Source organism: Sceloporus occidentalis, unplaced genomic scaffold (genome assembly GCF_023333645.1).
Source record: "Sceloporus occidentalis isolate IW3139 unplaced genomic scaffold, rSceOcc1.0.p SCAF_3, whole genome shotgun sequence".
Classification (NCBI taxonomy): domain Eukaryota; kingdom Metazoa; phylum Chordata; class Lepidosauria; order Squamata; family Phrynosomatidae; genus Sceloporus; species Sceloporus occidentalis.
In genome coordinates, this window is record NW_028316983.1 from 194,701,644 (window position 1) to 194,724,956 (window position 23,313).

Below are 23,313 nucleotides of genomic sequence, written 5' to 3' on the forward strand. Positions count from 1 at the left end.
TGGAACTGATAGGGAAATGTAGGCTCTCCTCTTTCAAAGGACATTAGAAGTGAAAGTAACTAGTTAATTGAGTGGTAAGTGGGTATTTGTTTTATTAAAAAATAAACATAAAGAATGGAAAATGAAAATGTTATTTTTGTATGAAGAATGCACTTCTAAATTGAAAAGCAAAATAGTTGCAGCGAGCCCTTGTATGATTTTTGAAAAGCCTCAAGATTCTTTGTATGTGTGTATGTGCCTTCAGGTTGCCTGTTGACTTATGGCAACTTCATGAATTGCACACGGTTTTCTTATGCAAGGGGCATTCAGAAAGTAAGAGGATAAAGATAAGAGAAATACAAACAGAACTTTAGAAAGGTAGTCAAAAACTCTTGGAGTCATGGGCAAACATGAGAAGCATAATCTATAATACAAACAATACATAGCCAAAAAAAAAAAAAAAAGACTAAGGAAAAAAAGACTAAAATAACAGAAATATCTTCTATGTTTCTCACTTTAGCCTGAAATCCAAAATCCTTTTGCAACGTAAGCTGAATTGCTGAATTAAAGCAATTGTTAGAGGATCAAAATACAAATTTAAAAAGGCTCCATAGTATTTTATACCTGATAGCAGAAGGTCAACAGCAACAAGCAAGTCTCTACAGGCAAGATTTTGCAGTCCAGGGCTAGAAACTTTAGAAACATAAACAAAAGCATTTCCAATGAAGTTTAAAGTCTATACATATTATATCTGATATAACCCTAGAAAATATTTTCAGACACAGATCTCCTAAAGCGAGAGAGAGAAATAATGGTACATTTTTTTAAAATGGTAACATGTTAACCCAAGAGTGAAGTGGCACCTTCTTTACAGTCACCAATAGAATAGGAAGGAATGGCTACTTCTTCACAAGAAAAGATGAGGAGAATGAGGAATATTTGTCCTATCATTCAGCTAATGAACATCAAGATACCAGGGTTGTTGCTGATCTTATTGTGTGCCTTCAAGTCATTTCTGATTTATGGTGACCTTTAGGATTTCCTGGGACTGAGAATGTGTGACTTGCCCAAAGTTACCCAGTGGGTTTCCATGGCTGGGTAGGAAATTGAATCTTGATCTCCAGAGTGGTAGTCCAATGTTCAAACCACTACACCATGCTAGTTCTATACATCAAGTGTGACTATCTCTAAATCATATGATTCCTCTGAAGCTGCCTTTGTAAAATTCTCAATGAACAACTTCAATAAAGATTTTCTAGCAAGTATGGAAACCTCAACAAGCAAAAAAACCCTCATAAAAACATCCTAAAAAGGAGTAAATGTTAGAGAAGCAGCCATTTTAAAGACAAGGAATGACATATTTCAAAGGGTTTTAGCAATTTTACATAGCCATTCTGTACTTTTTGATGATCCACTTTTTCGATGGTATTAAATTATCAGAACCCATTTATTCGACACATGGTCTGCTCTTTTGACAAATATAAGCATGAATACCTGTCTAATGCTGTATTTTATAAGCACATGACACCACAAACAACATCTATAGTATGCAGTACAAAGACTGAATGAAAAAATGGCACTTTGCACAACACCTTGGGGGCCATGCACTGCTTTGTTTTCAACTTGGCACCATATTTTTCTTCAGTTTGTGTACTGTATACTGTGGATGTCATTCATGGCATTGTCATGTGTTTATAATGGGGCAGTGTACAAATATTCATACTTATATTTGTGATGATACAGTAATATAATATACAGTAATATGGGTTCTGCATGTCACCTTTTTCTGTTTTTTGACAGTTCTCTGGTCCCTAGCCTGTTGAATAATTGTGTGTGTGTGTGTGTGTGTGTGTGTGTGTGTGAAAGAGAGAGAGAGAGAGAAAGAGAGAAAGAAAGAAAGAAAGAAAGCTCAGGGAAATATATTCTATCACTCTGGGGACATATGATAGTGCACATAGCACTTTCACATCATTAGAAAGCAGTACGCCCCTAAATGGTGATTGCACTAGTTTCCACAAATGTTGGCCTGTGGTGTTGACTCATGGGCCAACATCCTAGTAGGCAGTGCACTTTTCCTGTCTCAGAGAGAGCAGAACATGAGCTGCCCTACTATGATACTATTCACTCTCCACATTGTTAAAATCTTAAGCAATTGCCATCCAGAAGAACAGAAGCCAAAAAAAGATAAATTCAGTAAAAAGGAGGAGGAGACGTCCAGTTCTCAGGACAGAATATAAACATTGCTATCTCAAAAATGAGACAAAGAGTATGAGATTCACACAGATGGTATCCATTTTTGTACTGAGTAGGCCTGTCGCTATCTATACTAAAAGCATGACACATTTTTTTCATAGCTGTAGCCACAGTCTGGGCAAGACACTGTGAATAGTTCAAACTACTTGTTAATCTTCTACTAATGTCTGTGTTATAACTACAGTCTCAAGTGTGCTTCTCTAGGAGGTCTATGCTCACAATGTTGTGGCTGCAGTGCCGGCATTTAATCACTGCGCCACCAGGGCTCCTATTGCTCTGGATGTTGCAGAAAAATCTGGACCACTCAGTAACAACACCAGGTGGCTATCTATGTACGCATCCCTTGCACAGCTGGAGCCCATCATTCCCTCTGAGGTCACAACAATGTGCCCAGACTGATCAACTCTGGTCATCTCATTTCTGACCTTAGAGAGATCAACCTGCACCACTATGGCACCAGGAAGCACAGCAGAAATGTTTGTAGCCATCCAGCAGTGCTATGGAGTGTGGAGGTAACCGGGAGATTCCAGGCTTCAAGGCTAGAATACTCCGGGAGTGGCCCAGAGCATTCTGGCAAGTATAGATGAGTCCATAGTCTTTCAAACAGTCTGAAATAGGACAGTGATGCAGAGTGTTAAAGAGTGATTGTGTAATGAAGCACATATTTGGTTTTGGTTTGTGGATCTACAAACAGTTTCCAGTTATGCAGCAATTTGGTTTTTATCCCCAGGAGTATATGATAATGTTGGGAAATTTAACAGTATGACACCACCACTAGCAACGACAGCTCCAAAAACTGGTAAAACATTTTACTAGATTGGATTTTTAAATTTAAAATTTAGATTAAAATAACTAAAATAATAAGCCAATAGGAATGGAATTGATATTACATCATGGAATGTGATGGCATGTGGGAGCAAAAGCAAAAAAAGCAGGATGAATATCTTATTGTGTTTTAAATTTTTGGTCAAAATTTTATTGCTTTATAGAAAACAATATTTTGTTGTGGAAAAAAAAATGTTGTTAGGCAATTTGATGTCTGGACAGAAAGTTCTAGCTGGTATTATATTATGGACCAGATGTCTGGGTGAGAATTTTGTTCACTAAGGCGGGTTACAGACCGCCAAAAAATACGTATGGAATACGTATTAGGGTTAGGAAGGGGCGGTGCTTCCGCACCCCCCTAACCCTAATACGTATTCCATACGTACAACATGGCGGCGCCCCTTCCACATGGGGGCCACCATGTTTACGTATCGGACGCATAGCGTCCAGACGTGTCGTGGCGCCTATGACGTCGCGAATGCCCCAGCGGCGCCTCGCGACGTCACAGAGGCGCCGCAAGAAGGAGCTCCATTTTGGAGCTCCTTTTTTGCTCCGCGCGGGAGCCGCGCGGTGTGGCTGCTGCGGCTCCTGCACGGAGCAAACGGCGGCGATGGCAGACCGCCTCAAAGCGGTGGTCTATAACCCACCATTGAAAGGGGAATGATGACCAACACTTTTGCCAAAGAAGTCCCAAGGAGATTTGTGTGTTCCATTACACACAATCTTTTGGTCTTTCTCCTTCATCTTGCCATTTCCTCTGCTTGACTACTGTAAATGATTCCAAATACTTCTCTTTCCAAATATATAAAATGAATATTTTTACTGATTTTATTTTTGAAAATTTAATGTTAAAAATGTTATGACATGGAAAGACGCGCTGTGTCCACCACAACCACCTACAGAGTTGAACCACATCGGCAGGGCGCGAGGGAGAAGGAATCTGAAGAGATGTCTGCAAAGGTATTCAGGCCAAGAAGGAAAATATTCCTTCACCACTGCAAACAGCCTTTGGCTCCCAGCTTGAGAAATAACGACAAGAGCACTTCAAGCCTTCACTCTACACGGGGGCTTTAATAAATAAGTTACTTTAATAAATAAATTACTTTGCCAACCAAACAACCATAACAACAAAACAGAGAGGCAGTTACTCTAACACCAACTGTCATAACTGACACTCTCTCTCAGAAGGACTGACAGCATCAACATTCCATAATGCAAGTGTCAACTGTCAACTGCCACTGGAACTGTAATAGGTTCCGCTACAGCTCTATCTTGAAATCACATACATGTCATTTCCTAACAAAAAACCCTAAGGAAGAAAGTACAGTAGACATCATGTCACTGTTATCAGACAGTATACAGGTATTATTGATTCACACTGTATTTATTCTATTCATAATATAAAGGCTGATAGTATTATTTAACTCTCAAAATGTTATATCCTACCTATAGCCTTCTAGAAAGGTGAATGTATTTTGTTTTGCTCTACTGTTTTTGAGCACAAACAGGGTTGCCTGCAACTAGACATAAATATACATTGACAGAAACAATGCCTTTGAAGACTAAAGATACTATGGGCTGGCACATAAGCCTTTTATATTTAAAACTACTATAGGCAAATGCACACAAACACATTTGTAGGTTGCAGGTAGTGGCAACTGTTGAAATCACAGAATGTTGAGGGTATGGAAACCAGATGCAAATTCCCAAAGAGGTTTTGAGGACACAAAAGATTTTCACTGCACTTTGTGAATTCTGACTCCAATAAAAGATATTACTCAGACAGAGCTGATACACATTTGCCCCAAAATGCAGGTGACCTTTGCATTTTGTGAGACCCTGTGATATTCTACCAACACAATCCTATACAGTTGATCCTCCATATTCACAGATTCTTTATCCATGGGTTGAAAATATTTTAAAAATATATGAATTCTAAAAAGCAAAGCTTGCTTTTGCCATTTTATATAAGGGACACCATTTTACTATGCCATCATATTTAATAGGATTTTGGTATCCATGGGGGGTCCTGAAACCACTGTACATGTTTCCCATACATACCCAGGCTGTAGTGGAGGAAGAAAAGGGAAACAGGGTCACCATCAGTTATGCTAAGAAGACAGCTCCACAGGTTTTTGTTTTTCTCCCAAGTGTCATCCAGCAGACATTCTTTCAGGCTGCAGCAGAGTAAGAGAAGAAAAGCATATATATAATCAGTTCTTCTAAGAAGCCAATTCCAGTGGGCTTTGCCTCTACATCACTGGTTATTCAGTACCTAAGAATCATCTTGGTGGCTGATCCCAAGTTCTATAATTCACCACCAAGAGATGCTAGGCTAGCTCCATTTCTGCTGCCTTTCTACTAACATGCAAATACATTTTATCCAGGCAGGTATTGCACATATAAACTGGTTTGTTTTCGAAAGGGTTCTTAATCAGTGGGTGCTGCTTATTTTTATTGCATTAATTTATTAAATTAAATTAAACAGTTTGTTTTAATTCATGTTATGTTTCAATTGGGATTTTGTTTTTAAACTGTATTTTGTTACTGCAGTCTATCATGCATGCTATTGTTGGCAGAAAGGTGAGTTATAAATTAAACAAATAAATGTTTACTCAGAAGTACAGTGCCATCCAGAAGTATTCACCCTCCTCTGACTTTCACATTTGGTTGTCTTACTGGCTGGAATTGGACTGAATTTCATTGGCATTGCTACCATTTGATGGATACAAAAAACTCAACACCTTGAAAGTATAAAATACTTTTAGTGGAGCTCACGAGTTAAGTAAGCAAAAAAAAAAACAAAATAGCTTTTGTTTGCTATGACATGCCAAAATAACTCAATTTTTTTTGTGTTTACTTCATTCTTCTGCCACAACAAAAAAAAATATATTTTGCACCTTCACAGTGTGGAGTAACTTGTGTACATCAACTAGTAACAATGCCAATTTCAGTTCCATATTGTAACACATGTGTGGGATTCCCCCCCCAAAAAAAAAACATCTGTACTGTAAATCTCATTGAGATCAGTGAGGTGTATTGATGACAGCCTAAATTACTTTCATGAAATTGAGAGCAGGAAATAATTTTATGGTACTTTAAATACTTCCATGGCTATTATTTGGCATAAGCTTCTGTGGACTATATCAGTGCTTTTCAACCTTTGGTCCTCTAAATGTTTTGGACTTCACCTCCCAGAATGCCTGGATTACTCATGTTGGCTGTGGCTTCTGGGAGCTGAAGTCCAAAACATCTGAAGGACCAGCAGATGAGAACTACTGAAGAAGACATTTTTTCAGATATATGACTTGTCCTTCTTATATCTTCTCTTGTAGCATTATTTAATGTTGTATGAAAATGAGATATTTAGCCTTTTTTGTCAGAGAGCTCTGATGCAACAAAAACGCCAAATTCCACGATTCAATAGAATGGAGCCATGTCAGTTAAAGTGGTGCCAGACTTCACTAGTTCTGCAGTGCAGATTCAGCCTCTGTTACTAAGAAGGAACTAGAACCTTCTTAACATAGTAGTTCCATTACAGAAGTCATTTGGACTATTACACATAGACACGTGTTTAGAGGCCCACAGAAATAACTGAAGTTTCCTGTTCTTTCTTGTGTATAGATTGGAGCTAGATGAGCAGGGAGCTGCTCATATAGTTCACCACCTGTGGTTCCAAACACACTGCAGAAATAATCCAGTTGGAGACCACTTTAACTACCTTGGCTCAGTGCTAGGGAATCCTGGGAATTGTAGTTTATTGTGGCATCAGAACTCTCTGACAGAGAAGGTTAAATAAAAACAACAGTTCCCAGAATTTCCTAGCACTGACCCAGGGCAATTAAGGAGTCTCAAATTGGATTATTTCTGCAGTGTGTTTTGGACCCGTGTGGTATACTTTGGAGGAGATGTTCTTACTTCTGTCTCCTAGTACTGTGTTGGAGAGTTTTGGGGGTGGGAACTGGAATTGTGATGTCTGATTTACAGCAGAGCTGGGAATCATCCGACCTGCCAGATGTTCAGGCAGCCCTAGCCAAGGGTGATTCTCGCCAAATTAAAAACCTGTAACATTGTCCAGTTTTAGTTCTGCATAAACCAAAGCAGTTTCAGGGCAGGGTGTCTTATTGTAAACTAAAAGCCAGAAGTTGCTCAGCAAGGCTCTTCCTTGAATACACATTACAAAACCTGTTGTTGTTGAGGAAACCCTTAACACAGCAGGGAGAGCAGTGGCAATAATATTAGTTTATACAGTGGCTCCTTCGGATCCACTGGGGTTTTGTTCCAGGATCCCCAGTAGATACCAAAATCCATGGATATTCAAGTACAGTCCGCCCTTCTCTTATGCAGGAGATCTGTTCCGGACCACCACCACCCTGCATAAGAGAAAATACGTGGATGTTCAAGCCCCATTCAAACAAATTGGGCTCATGTCCGCAGCGGCACGGCAGCGGTGCGCGGGGCACATGCCACGAGAGCACGTCCCATTCATGTGAATGGGACGTGTCACTCCGTGCGGCTTTGAGCATATCCTCAAAGCCGCGTATAACGCCGGCACACAGTATATTCTCATTAAATACAGTGGTCTGTCCACATTCACTGGGGTTCAGGGCACAGACACCAGTGAATGTGGAAAAACCACAAATAAAACCCACTAGTTTTTAAAACCTAATAGAACACCTCTCTAGGAATCTCTGGGTCCTCCAGCACAACTCCATGGACAACATCTGCCAGAAGCAATTCTATGGTCAGCTTCCAGCAGTTGTGCTGAAGGACCTTGGGCTTTATCACATGGGGGGGGGGGGGTTTGCAGCTCTGATCTGACACGACTGCAGGTCCAACAATGTGAATTCATGCGATAACGTGATGTATTATCAACGTGATTGCTTTTTATGGGGGGTTGTTCCATGGCAGTGAATCCAAAGTGGCTCCTCATTTTGCTTCCAAACTCACTTCGATTTCACTCCAAATTGGTCTGGTGTGGAATGCATCTTTGCTTCCACCCTGATACACCCCCCCCCCCCAAAAAAAAACCTCCAAGGTCCCACATTTCCCATGATGCTGCGCTGCAGTTTTGCCCCAACTGCTTCCATTGCTCAGAAGGGTACATTTAGATGACAGGGATGAAGGGGATGAAACATGAGGCTGGAGGGAGAGATGGGAGCAAAGGAGGAGCCACCAGAGGCTGGGGTGGAGGCTCCAACCACCAGAATTCCATATCCTCGAGCCAAAGACCCCACAACAAACTCTAGCTCCCAGAATTCCATTGCCTTGAGCCAAGGACCCCACAACAATCTCCAACTCCCATAATAATAATAATAATAATTTATTTTATAATAATAATAATAATTTATTATTTTAAAATAATACTGATGATATTAATAATAATTATTATTTAATAATAATAATAATAATAATAATAATAATAATAAGTTATTAGTTTGCTGAGGCACCAGAGCTCTCTGGCAGAGAAGGCTCAATGTCTCATGACACTATAGTTCCCAGAATTCCATAGCAGTGAGCCAGGACAGTTAAAGTGGAGTCAAACTGGATTATTTCCCAGTGCAGATGCAACCTCCTTCAGATCCAAAGGATTTACAATAGACCCTTGTTATACGCTGGGGTTTGGTTCCAAGATCCCCTGTGGATAACAAAATCCATGTATGCTCAAGTCCCATTAAATATAATGACATAGCAAAATGGTGTCCCTTATAAAAGATGGAAAATGAAGGTCTGATATTTGAAGTTTATACTTTTTTGAACATTTTCAAACCGTGTATGCTTGAATCCGTGTATAAAAAATCCGTGTATAAGAAGGGCCAACTGTACTTCCATGTAGACCTGCAGCTTCTACACTGATTATTTTGCAGTGAAAGAAATTATTATTATTATTATTATTAAAATTATTTCACTGAAAACAACAACAATAACAATAATTTTGCCAGTGATACATTCAGATGAAGTAGAGGGAATGTAGGGATAGGTGACATTCCCTATTATTCACGTGAAGCTAGCATTAACGTGAAACTGGAAAGGGATGGAGGGAATGAAACGAAGCGTAGATTTAGATCTTGATGACAGGGTTGGGGGAATGAAACAGAAGGTAAATTTAGATGTAGATGACAGGGTTGGGGGGTGAAGCAGAGGGTAGATTTAGATGTTGGGGACAGGGTTGGGGGAATGAAACAAGAGGCTGGAGGGAGAGATGGGAGCAAAGAAGGGGCCATCGGAGGCTGGGGGTAGAGATGACAGGAACAATTCACGTGAGGGTTGCATTCATGTGAAAGTGGAACCAGGAAGTGGCCCCCTTCTCCCCCCCCCTCGAAGCATAAAAGGTTTCGATACCCCCACTGAGCATGTGCAAGGGTGCCAATTCGAATAGTTGAATCTGCATGGTATGTACTGGTGTGGTAATTCAAAGTGCTCTCACTCCGCTTTGACTCAGGAATCACCACAATTCAGTTCTTTACGTGTGATAGTTCATCATGTGAATTGCCTTGGATTCGAAGTGACCCTGCTTCACCCTCGCTACAGAAGTGCTTCGAATTGGGGCTCCTGTTTCACATGTGATAAGACTCCTAGAGATTTCTAGAGAAAAGATATGAATCAAATCCACAAATAATCAAAGCCGCAAAAATCAAAACTGCAAATGTGGAGTGCCAACCGTACAATGAGTAGTAAAATGGTTCCTTTATATAAAATGGCAAAATCAAGGTTTGCTATGTGGAATTTACTTATCTTTAAAATATTTTCAAGCCCTGGATGCTTGAATCGGTGGATAAAGTCTTTGTGGATACAGAGGGCTTCAGTGTATTTCACAAGCCCCAACACATACCAAACCAAATGCTACTTGCATTTTAAAATCTGAGAAGCTACAATATTGCTTCAAAACCGTCTATTATCTATTATCCCCTCTGTTGTAAGCCGCTCGGATTCCCAGTGATTGGGCGGCATATAAATAAATCCTATTATTATTATTATTATTATTAAAACCATTTCAGAGAAGTAGGACAGTATCACAGAGCGGTTGCCCATCCACATTACTCGGCTATGGCACTATGATTCCGCTTTAACCGTTGTGGTTCCATTCTGTGGAATCCTGGAATTTGTAGTCTGGTGAGCAGTTAAAGGTCCAAAATACATTGCAGAAACAATCCAGTTTGGGACCGCTTTAACTGCCTTGGCTCAATGCTAGGAAATCCTATGAACTGTATTTTTGTGAAACATTTAAACTTCCTTTATCAGAGAGCTCTGGTGCCACAATAAACTACAATTCCCAGGATTCCCTAGCATTGAGTCAGGGCAGTTAAAGCAGTCTCAAACTCGATTATTTCTGCAGTGCGGATGCATTCTTGGCTACCCTTTCTAGTCTTCCCATCCCTGAAAGCTACCTCATTCACTGCCAATGGCAGCAGCCTCTAAGCACAGGGCCTGGACCTAAGAAACAAGAGTGACTCTCATCAGAGGAGTCAGGATGCAGGCCTCCTTTAGCAGAGGCAGCCTAGCAACTGTTGCCAGGGACGCTGGCTTGTTTTCTTATCGTTTCTTTGCCATTGTGCCTGCGTGAAACTTCAGGACTCTCCGCCATCTACAGGCACAAAGAGAAATTACACCTGAATAGGTCTGCCCTGGACTTTCCACTCCACCAAAGGCAGCTCAGGCTGCATCTGCATTGCACAAATAGTCTGCTTTAACTGCCCTGGTTCAATGCTATATGGAATTCTGGGAATTGTAGTGTATTGTATTCCCAGAGCTGGCTGGCAAACTCTTTTCTTTGTTTCTGAAGTGGAGTGGAAAGGTGCTTAGAAAACTGAGAGTCCATCCCTTGCATGTTTGCTTGTGTTTATCCTGGTGCAGGAGACAGCTCATTTATGACCTGAATGAAGGGTATACTGTTTTAATTCCCAGAATCCCATCGCATTGCGCCAAGACAGTTAAAGTAGTGACAGACTGGATTATTTCTGCAGTGTGAAGGCAAGCTGAGAAAATAAGCTCATGTCTCCAAAAGGTCATGCTACCAGCTTCTTTCTTTCAGTTAGGCTGCATTTGCAATGAAGAAAGAATCCGGTTTGACACCACTTTAACTACCATGGCTCAGTACTGTGTAATTCTAGGAATGGCAGTTTACTTTGGTGCCACAATAAACTACATTTCCCAGGCTTCTATAGCATTGAGCCATGGCAGTTAAAGTGGGGTCAAACCAGATTATTTCTGCCATGAGGATGCAGCCGTAGTGCAGGATCTCCACCTTACTATGGATGAAATCTCTTCTATAATGTCCTCCACACAATCCTGTTCTTCAGTTCTAATAGCAGAATGCTTCAAGCTGTATTTCCAGTGACAACAACAACAACTGGAAAGGGTAGAACGCAGGAAAAACCCTGTAATCTAATAACCAACTTCATCCATTAAAGCCAATAGGACTGTATTCATGTAAATGATTACTGTAATACCCTTTAAAATGATGTGATTATTCCTACATGAAATCCTATATTTATCACTATTCTTTTTCATAACAGATGGCAGAGAGTAGGAGTTTCTGCCTTGAGACATAAGCAATAAAATTCAACAATCAGCAGGATAATTTCACATTTTTGTGATTGCAAATTTGTGGAGTCTGAAAAGAAATGTCATCATTTAATAAGTGGAATAAAACAAAATACCTGCTGCATACCTTATGGTTTCTAAAAAGATTGCACGTGTCCCCGTACAGTAATTAATTCCAGTGATAAAGCAGCTGTAGCTGTCTGTCACTAGGGCCATTTTATACATTATCCCATTAATTAAACATTCAGCAGGAACAGAATGATTGAAATCAATGGGATTTACATAGATGTTGACTCACTATTCAGCAACTGAAAAGCTGGGTCTAATCTAGTTGGGACTACCCATAATCTTTGCTTCTAACCTATACACATAAAGCCATACCTTGTGTCTGACAAACATTAGGTTTATCTATTACATTCATGTTACAAGTGAATATTCCATAAAACTGGGTCTGATATAGCTCCCTGCCACATTAAAAAGCAGTGATAAGCATTTTCTACCATATAACTGGTCTTCAAGGGTTGATAGTTCCTATATGGTCTTCTTTCTCCTCAAAGAAGAAATGATGATGACCTAGTTTGTAATGTACAAATCCTAAATAAGACAGGTTGTCAACTGTTACAGGGAAAAGGGGGATTATTATTATCATTTATTTATATAGCACCATTAGTTTCCATGGTGTTTTGCAGGTAACAACCAAAAACAATGGGTCCTGTTAGAGGCATACAATCTAAAGTGTCTGCATACAGATGCACACAGAAGGACCAAAAGAACAATAACATAAAACTATACAATACAGTTATAAAAAAATTATCTGGTTAAAATACAAAGTATACAATACAACATAAAACAAACTAACCAATACATACTGTACAATTAAATGTACAAGATTATATAAAAAAACCCATTAAATGATTTAGAAAACAAGCAAAGTTTTAAATTCAGATTTGAAAAGAATGAGGGAGGGAGCAGTCCACAAATGTACAGGGAGGTGATTCTAAGAATATGGAGCAGCAAGTGAGAAAGGATAGAGCCAAGCCTAGGAAGAGAAAACCCTTGGTTGGGTAAGAAGCCTAGATTTCCTAGAATGCAAATCTTGAGTAGACAGAAATAAGGGCTGAAAGGTAGGGGGAAGCTAGGTTGTGTAAGGCTTTAAATGCTAAAACAAGAAGCTTGTACTGAATCCTAGAAGGAATGGGTAAACAATGAAGTGTGGTCAAAATGATGGGTCAACAAGTTAATCTTCAGCAGAATGTTGAATGGAAGTCAGAGGATTAAGGTGGGATGAAGGAAGCCCAGTCAAGAGTAGGATGAGTGGCAGGATTCTCTAGGGGTTGGGATTATGGAGGCAACCTAGGAGAAGGGATCTTTCACACAGGTCTAGCTATGAAGCCTATATAACCTATTATTACTTCAGTAGGGTTTTCTAATAACAGCTATTTAGTCATGTTTCTCAGTTTCTGATTTATTATTATTATTATTATTAACTTTTATTTATAAAGTGCTGTAAATTTACACAGTGCTGTACATACAATCTTTTAGTTAGACGGTTCCCTGCCCTCAGGCTTACAATCTAAGAAGACACGACACAAAAGGAGAAGGGAGTGGTGGTGGGTAATGGGATCAGGTCCAGCAGTTCTTCTCCACCTCTGAGGCCTGGACCAAGGCAGATGGACTGGAGGAAGGGCTTGGCTTCTTAATGGATGGTTAAAAGGAGGCTTCCTGGGTCAGAGAGGGGCTCACCTCTGGGAATGCTTCTCTAAACAATATAGTCTTTAACTCAGTTTTGAAACTGGGTAGAGAAGTGATGAGGTGTGCATGTAGGGGAAGAAGGTTCCAGGAGTAAGGGGCAGCAAGCGAGAAGGGACGAATTTGGGAGGGGGCAGTGGAAGTCCTACACTGTGACAGGAGACCTTGACTACCAGAGCGGAGGGTGCGAGTAGGAATGTAAGGAGAAAGAAGGTCAGATAAGTAAGGAGGGGCCAACCCATGGAGGGCTTTGAAAGTCAATAACAAAAGCTTGTATCGGATGTGGAAGGGGAAGGGGAGCCAATGAAGGGAGGAGAAAAGAGGAGAAACATGGTCAAAGCGGTGAGTGGATGTGACAATACGGGCAGCTGAATACTGGACAGAGATTAAAGGATGGAGGTGTGAAAGAGGAAGCCCTGTCAGAAGGAGGTTACAATAATCTAGTCGCGAAACCACTAGGGCATGGACCAGAGTCTTGGCAGTAGAGGCTGAGAGGAATGGACGGATCTTGGCAATGTTGTGGAGAAAGAATCTACAGGCCTTGGCGGTGGCCTGGATCTGAGGAATAAATGACAGAGAAGAGTAAAAAATGAAGCCAAGACTGCTTCATGTCTATTAATACTTCATATCTATTAATTATCATTGATAAAGAACAATCTTGCCCAATCTCGTATCCTCCAGATGTTTTTGTCTTTAACATCCATGATTCCATATCATTTGCCATGAGCTAGTATTGAAGGAGAGGACCAGCATTATGTAGTGGTTTGAGCTTTAGACTATGGCACTGGAGACTTGGAAACCCACTAGGTGATCTTGAACATCACATTTCTTCAGCCTCAACAGGAGGCAGAGGCAATCCCCTCTCAAGCAAGTCTTGCTAAGAAAATCCCATGATAGGTTTGCCTTAGGGCCACCCTAAGGCAAAAATGACTTGATGGCACAAAACAAGGATTGATGGGAGTTCCATTCCAAAATATCTAGTGGCACCAGGTTCAGATGGTCTGGTTTAAAGGAATTATAATGTGTCAGGAAAGAATAAAGATCTTTACAAACAAATTGTGTGCTAAATTGCAGAAAATTACTAGCCTTCTGTTCTTGCTAATACTTACTAATGCAAGCAAATCTTCCAATTTCCCAGACAGGGAAATATACAATCAATATCTATTTTAAGGCTGTCCTGCAGAAATATATCTTGAATCATAGTGCATTCTGTACTATATAACTCTCTCCAGTTCTACAGAAATACTGCAAAGATTAACAAACAAAAGCTTCTGTAGTATTTGGAAGCCTATGTCTGTGTTGGGGGGATTTGGAATGAGTAAGCAGTATGTTCAGGAAAGGTTAATCATATATTCATACTGCACTGCTTCTCTGCTCTAAAATGCCCAATCCCAAAGCTGCTTTTCTTTTCTTTTCTTTTTTTGGTAACACTTAAAAGTTTAGTTACACAAGTCTGCATGTATAATTCATTTGGCTGATAATGCCATTTAGAAATGAGCATATGTAAGAAAAGAAGTTTATTAAGAGCATTGCCACAACATACTTGTGAAACCGTAACCATAAACACCAAGCAAACCAAGTGACTTACAATGCAATCCTACATCTGCTTCATCAACAAGAAATCCCATGATTTTCAATAGAGATGGAAAATTTTGTTCAGGAAAATTACAATAGAGATCAGCAGTTTCAGCTGAGAGCCAGTGATGGCTGACATATTGGTCACTGGATCCTCTTACCATCACTCTGTTTATGACATCATAGAGGAGAATGCCAACATCCAGGCAGCATGTGTACTAAGTATGTGAAGAGCCCTGAAATACTTTGCTCAGTACGTACAGGAGACAAATAATAGTGTGGTTATTTTGTGGCAAGGGTGTCTGGTTGGACCAACCAATGCAGAATGGTATGACTTATATTCTTGTGAATATTAAGTTGGTAAACAGCAGCCAGTGTAATATAATGGTCTGAGTGTAGGATTAGGATTCCAAGAGACCAGGGGTCCGGCCCCACTTAGCCCTGGAAAACCAGTGGGTGACCTTGGACAAGTCATACTCTCTCACCCTAAGAAGAAGGCAATCGCAAACCCCCTCTGAATAAATCTTCCCAAGAGAATCCTAGGATAGAGTCATCATAAGTCAAAGTCAACTTGAAACCACATAACTAACAAACACAGAAGACTAATAATGAATTATGGTCAGAATTACCCATTAGGAAACAAACATTGGATTGAGAAGGCATTTGCAGGAGAAAACGGACACAGAACGAAGATGCTCAACCATTCAGCACCCATCAGTTCCCCCTTGCAAATGCCCCTCTCAGGCTACTGCTAGCCAAAAAACAAACAAAAAACAACCTAGGTACAAACAATATGATCTATGCTAACTGTATCTGCAAGACATAATTGTCAAGTAGACGAATTAATATCTGCTGGCTGTTTCTGCACTTCATATACTCTTTTCACAAATCCATATACAATAAGGCTGAGAATCATGTAACCTTCCATACACAGCAAGTTTTAGCAACCCTAGCTAGCATAGACAATTGTCAGGAATGCTGGGACATCGTATCTGACAACATCTGGAAGACCACATAATTCCCACCCCAATACCACCAATATGACACCACCATCTGTGAATGTTATACATCTATGTTATTTGTACAATGATGTACAAATCAAAGCCACTGTACCCTGCAGCTTCAAACTGCTTGTAATCATGGTAAAATAAACAGTTTGAATACTTGTCTCATGACAATATACAACTTTTGTACAAAACATATTAAAGAGTTCCAAATGTAGGTATGGGAACTTTCAGATACAACTGTAATTCTAGCCCAAGGTAATGTCCCTGCTCCCACATGGTGGTCAGTCACAATGAGAATGGTTCTCCATTCAGAACTGTGTCTTCCCAGTAGAAGATGCCATGCTTAAATGCTTGAGGCAAAAAGTGGAGGGAGACCATAGAACTCTCTCTCTCTCTCTCTCTCTCTCTCTCTCTCTCTCTCTCTCTCTCAAATTACAGAAATACTGTAGTGAAAAATAATTGAGAAAGCTCTCTTGTAGTTGAAATGAAATGGATGAGATAGTTACAATTTCCCCCCCTTTTGGACTGCTATTTAAGAATATTCTGATGGTGTTTTACTCTTTAAAGCTAAAATGAGAACTCATGTTAATTCCCTTGTTGGAAAGGTGGGGGGGGGGATACTTTCCAGCTACCTAACACATTTAATTTGAAGATAGTGCTGGCCAAATGGCTGTAATAAAGTTGTTATTATTATTATTATTATTTGAAGATAGATTGCTATGATAATAAAAAATGCAGTAGAACGGCAGATAGTTATGGTAATAAAGCATCTTTAGTCATACCCACCAAATTTTATGAGAAACACGGATCCACCTCCTGAATAGGATGAGTACATCCTTACTCCTCTTTCCAATATCGCTTTGTGATATTTAGGTTGTAATTGCTAATAGCTATGTAGTTATTGAATTGCTATGTTTTATTCTGGATTGTATTTTAAACTAGGTTGTGATCCCACCTCGATCCAATTGGGAGAGGCAGGAAAATATAAATAAATAAATAAATAAATAAATAAATAAATAAATAATCATTATACATCTTTTTACAATAGCCAGTTAGGAAAACACGTAATCCCTCCAGTATCCTCAGATCTCATAACGTAAAGATATTTGGTAGCAGTATTGACATGAATTAGTACTGATCTGAATCATAGATTTCACTGTCATAAGTAGCAGTGCATTCTTATTCATGCATACTTTTCCATACAATGAATTCAGTGAGACTTAGGTAAGTAGTGGTGATTGGTGGGTTTGATACCAGTGAGCAGATAAATCCACTCCATGGGTTAGTCTTAACTTTAAAAGTACTGTTATGTAGCTTATTGAAAACTGAGACAAAACCCCAGAATGAATTCATCACCCCGCTTACATGAGCGTCGCCAATTGGCAATAGATGTAAGTACAGAACTGTACCCCCAATTGACCAGATAAAAGCAATTCTGCCATTGCCAGCAAGGAGAACACAAGACAACTTAACTGTCTCATCCAAAGCCCCATGTAGCTCAGGCTTGAACAGTAGGAGGAAAGAAGACCTTCCTTCCTTTCTCTTTCTCTCTTTCTTTCTTCCAGTCATTTAAAATTAAACACCCACCCATCCCACAAATTCAGCTCTTTTATTTTCAGTTGGAGGGAATAAATCTACACCAGATCCAAGGCCAGTCTAGATTAGAGGATGGGGACTGGGATTGTTGTGGATCCTGCAGAATGATTGCCTATCCTGATATACACCCAACATACTTTCCTCCCCCATCCCCAACATTGGGAATTCTGTAATCAGAAAAACACCCACCGTTGATGTTTCCACAGTGACTGAGAGGGAAATAAGGAGGTCTCATCTCTCACATAGCAGTGGATCCCCATCTTGATCCTTGGTGGGTGAGAATATCTGGCCCTACTTGTTCAACTTGTAAGACCAAAACATCATACAAAGAGCAGAATTAGATTTAGAAAAAGGAGGAGTGAAGATAGGAGGAAGGAACATCAATAATCTAAGATATATTGATGACACCATATTACTAGAAGAAAATATCATGGACTTGGAACAATAAATGAGGAATGTGAAAGAAGAAAGTGCAAAGACAGGCTTGCTACTGAACACAAAGAAAACAAAAATAATGATCACAGAGGGCCTACATAAATTCAACCTTGACAATGAGAAAATAGAAATAAAGTTTTCTCATATGTTGAATCAAACACTGAACAGAATAGAGACTGCAGCCAAGAGGCAAGGATAAGACTAGGAATTGAAAGGGCAGCCCTGAAAGAGCTAGAAAAGATCCTAAAGTGTAAAGGTATGCAACTGAACACTAAAGTTTGAATTGTCCAAGCCATAGTATATTCCATCACTCTATATTGGTGTGAGAGCTGGACAGGGACAACTAATGGATGAAAAGAAAATTAATTTGAAGTGTGGTATTGGAGAAGTGTGCTGAGGACAGCCAAAAAGACAAACAAATGGTTCCTGAAATACGTACCTCTAGAAGCCAAGATAATCAAATTGAGGCTATCATACTTTGGCCACATCATGAGAAGGTATGACTCATCAAAAAGACAATAATTTTGGGAAGGTTTGAGAGTAGTAGACAGAGAGGAAGACCATACGCCAGATGGCTAGACTTAACTAGAGTGGTCGCGGGAATGAATCTACAAGACAGATTTGGACAAGCAGAGCAGTGGACAATAGGAGGTCTTGCAGATGTCTCATTCACAGGGTTGCCATGTGTCAGGGTCAGCTTGAGGGCAGTTAACAAAAACAGAGGCATCTAAACCACTATAGAACTGCAGCATTAATCGAGCTTATATCTCTCTGCAATGTTGGTGGTACTGTTGTAGTATGCCTTCAAGTCCTTTCTGACTTACAGCGACCCTAAGGTGAACCAGTCACAAGGCTTCCTTGGCAAGAGTCCCAGTCCTGGGAAAAGAGCAGGATATAAATAAATAAATAAATGTAAAATAAGATTTGTTCAGTAGGGGTTTGCCATTGCCATCCTCTGAGGTTGAAAGCATGTGACTGCCCCAAAGTCACCCAGTGGGTTTCGATGGTCAAGCTGGGGTTCAAGCCCAGGTCTCCTGGTGTCCTAGTTGAACACTCAAATCACTACATCATCCCACAAATTTAAACAGGAAAACAGCCTGAATGTAACATTATAAAATGCAGGACATCATAAGGCCATTTCCAAGGGTTTTTTTTTTTTTTTTTGGGGGGGGGGGGTTAAGGTGCACACAGTTGACTGTGGTTACAGAGACCATACATACTCAAAGTTGGAAACCATAAGGGTGTCCAAGCTGAATGGAAAGGAACTGTCATTAGACAATAAAATGGGATTCCATCTGTCTTTCTGACGACAGCCTTTTGTATTTTATAGCTGCTGGCAGATGAACAGAAGTTCAACATCATCTGGAAGTTCAACATCATCTGGAAGATCATATGTAAAGGCTGGCTTATGGTGTCCTTCCACACGCACTTGGTCAATTAAAGACTTCTGGAAATGTGAAACCAGCATATAGTGCTGATGGATGGAGCTTCTCGTGTTTGGCAAATGGGGGCAGGGGATTTCAAAAGCTATTAACTGGGGCAAATATCTGAAGAGCAAAAGGTTACAAAAGTCCCCGAGGCAAAACCACATAAAATGCGATTTTATAATAAACAGAAAGTGAGATAGAAAGGGATATGGAGTTTGGTGCTTTTTTCTTTTCTTTTTGAGAATAAAGATATTTGTCAGTTTTCTGTTTTTAATTTTGTACATTATGTCATGTTTCTTTAGAAACACAAATCAGCTCATGGAACTTATGATTCTGTTAGGAAGATAAAAGATCAAAAGTTGAAATGTTAAAGAAGAGATACTTCAGTTATAATTAATATATAAATTATTCTGTGACAGTGTCACCTTTTATTTCTCTGATGCATGAACCTACTACACTATATAAGCAATTTCTTCAGAAGAATAGCTTGTCAGTTGCACCCCCACATCATGAAATTGTTTGGCTTTGAAATGTAAATACTGTATATGCATGAAATGCATCCTTCTCTGGAACAGAGTTTTTCACAGTTTCAGTCAACATCTTCTGAAACATATTGAAGCCATTAAAGATGGAGGAAATACACTGTGAGGGATAAGAGTCTGGAAAATTATTAAACTAACCTTTGGTTATAAAGAAGAAGAAAAAAGAAAAGAAAAAAGGTCAAAGTTCATTTTCTCCATGAAGTACTAATTGAGAAATAGGGAATCTCAGAGGTAACAAAGTAGATATCACTAGTAATATTGAAGGTAAACCAAGACTTGGGAGATTACCACACTAGGGTAAAAGCGTTCCCCAATGCATTCTCACGGGTGTGAGCCTGGAGCGTGATGAGAACCAGAACACTAGTTTACTGCACGGCGGAACGCCGCCGTCGCCGCCGGGCGTTCCAAATGTGTTCCCAATGTGTTCCAGGAACGCCATTTCTGGCAACAGTTTTGAACCGTTCCCGGAAATGGCGTCCCTGGAACACATTTGGAACGCCCGGCGGCGACGGCGGCATTCCGCTGTGCGGTAAACTAGCGTTCTGGTTCTCATCACGCTCTAGGCTCGCACCCGTGAGAACGCATTGGGGAACGCTTTTACCCTAGTGCGGTAATCTCCTGAATTTTAAACAAGGATTCCAGTACATTTTTATCTACATGCCAATATTTTGATTTCTGTATTATTCTATTACTTTTTCTTTTCTTTTCTTTTAAAAAAAAGCTTACAAAATAAGAAAAGAAATGAAAGTGTAGCCAATTGCTACACTGCATTCACATACACGAAACTTAAAGTTTGACTAGAGTAGTGAAGAAATTTTGTAAAATTACTAATTCTTGACAAATCAGGGAGCTTCTTGCTGCAGTGGGATGACCCAAGAAAGCAGCAATTCACATGAACTTTCTAGCCTTGCACATAAGAACAATATATGCCCTGTATTCAGAGTAAGAGTTTCCACAATTGCAGTGCATCAGTGCAAAACAATGTCAGATAAAATGTGTTAAGCTTTAAGCTGGCTACCACATGACTCTTTTGTAATTTTTTTTCTCTCCAAAAGGCTGACATGACTAAGATCCTGAAAAGTCTGTTTTCCTTTGTGAAAGAATACACACATAAGTTAAAAGCAATCAAGCATTGTGTACCTGTTCCCCTATTAATATCACCTGATAAATACAAATATATAATTCATTATATCTTTAAAGACCCTTTAAAAATAGGGATTCATGTGTCTGAGTAAAAGGTTCAAAAGACGTTGTTACTGTTGTTAGCTGCCCTCGAGTCATCCTCAACTCATGATCTGATGATGGATGAGACATCCCCAAGACCCCCTGTCCTCAACATCTCTGTTCAAGGCCTTCCTGACTGATATGAAGTCGAAGGCTTTCATGGCCAGCATCCATAGTTTTTTGTGGGTTTTTCAGGCCACACAGCCTGAAAAACCCACAAAAAACCTTCCTGACTGAGTTTATCCACCTGGCATGTGGGCTGGCTTCCTTCCTTCCTTCCTTCCGTCCATCCGTCCGTCCGTCCGTCCGTCCGTCCATCCGTCTTCCAACTTTCCTAGCATCATTGTCTTTTCACTCACAAAAATATCATAAATATACTAAAAATGAGAAAAAGAACTTAATTTTTTATTCCCAAAGAACTTCATTTATTATTATTTATTATTACTTACAAGAAATTTAAAACCCACAGTAAACCCTTCCTCAATTACCATCTTTCTATCTATCTAACTATGGATCTCTTGATCCTCTAGCAGGCCTTCTCTCATCTCCTTTCCATCTTGGAGCATCTGATTCAGCTCCCAAGAAGCCTGGGGAAAATATAATAGAGGTTACATTTTTCTGGAAACCCTCTAATGATTGTGATGTCTTTGCCCTGTGTGCTGCTATGCTTATAGCATTGTAAAAAAACAAACAATAACAGTTCTGCTGTTACCAGGAAAAGCAAGCTCTTTCCCCTCAAGACTAGAAGGGTTCTCCTTTTATGCAGTCTGCTTCTGCTTCCTGATATTATTATTTCCACTTTTCTCCCAAAATTGGGACTCAACACAGCTTACAATTTGAAAGAATACATTTTTTAAAGTAAGCATAAAAATGGAATTAAACTGTTACAGTATCAAAATACACCATTCCTTAAAAGAATAAAGTGAAGCTTAAAAAGATAAAAACACTTAAAAATAAAACAGTTAAAGCAGTACAACATCCCCATCCTCAAAGGCTAGAGACTTGCTTTTATTAAAATAAATACAGGGGCAAACTAAGCCAGTTCCCGGCAGGTTTTGAGGCGGGGTGTTTAGATGGCATATGCCTCAAAACCAGCTGGAAATCACACCCAAGTCATGCCCTGGGACTAAAAGTGCACACCTTCTCACAGACATCTAAATACACCAGTGTCAGAATGGTTCTAAAGGAACACTCTATTCCCTGATTGTGCATATATACGCCCCATTGTAGGTGCACATTAAGAAAGGACAGAGCTGCTTACACGAGCAGTGGAATGGCAATGCCCACAAGTGAAAATGTGACACCTCTCAGGGAGAGAAGTACAACATACACAAACCAGACAAGTGGGGGTATGGGGTGAAAGAGGGTGAAGGGGGCATGAAGCGGGGGCATGACTGGATGCTCTGATGTCCTGTGGTGGTGGTCACGCGTGAGACTATGTGGCCAATCAAAAGGGGTCAGCCATCTATTGGGATGGCTTCTAAGGAGGAGGAAACCACTGGTAGCTGTGTTTTCATGTGATGGTATGCAGGAATGGGGAGGACATGACAACAAAAAATTACCAGTGGTGCAGCTTGATGCCACACCATGTGCTTGGTCCATTCTCATCCAGACTGCTTTTCAAGCCACCAGTGCAGTTGGTGGAGTTTTAATGTGGTTTTGGAAAAAGTAGCTTCAAGCCATCTGTTTCACCCCTTAGAATCTGGGCCAGCTATCTGCTTTTCTGAACAGGTACTAAATATAATGCCTAGACTCTAGATTTAAGCTGGCCAGTCTGGTCATATGGGAACCTTATAATAGGAGCCTTCAATACCTCCACCAAACTGTGGAAACCCTCCACAGGACTCACTATGCTGCAGTGAAGAAAAAGCATTGAAGGAGGAAAATTATAACTCACATTTGAGGATGAATGCAGCGGCTTTCGATACCATAGACCATGGTATCCTTCCGGAACGCCTGGCTGAGGTGGGAATCGGGGGCACTGCGCTCCAGTGGTTCCGGTCCTACCTCTCTGGGAGGTTCCAGATGGTGCAGCTGGGAGACGTGAACTCCGATAAGAGGGCCCTCACAACTGGGGTCCCTCAAGGAGCCATTCTGTCTCCCATGCTATTTAACATTTACATGAAGCCGCTGGGAGAGATCATCCGGAGACATGGG

General features: G+C 40.2%; 1 protein-coding gene across 2 annotated transcripts in view; it reads right to left on the minus strand.

Moving 5' to 3' along the window:
* Nucleotides 1-10,515, minus strand: part of CCDC178 (coiled-coil domain containing 178) — a 202,147-nt gene extending 191,632 nt beyond the window's left edge. For both annotated transcript variants that reach the window (XM_089518854.1, XM_089518855.1), the window contains exons 1-2: nt 10,446-10,515; nt 5,119-5,234 (exon numbers count right to left, since the gene is read on the minus strand). The gene's annotated coding sequence lies outside the window, so the exon portion shown is untranslated. The remainder of the gene's footprint in view (nt 1-5,118; nt 5,235-10,445) is intronic.
* Between the last annotated feature and the right edge of the window lie 12,798 nt (nt 10,516-23,313).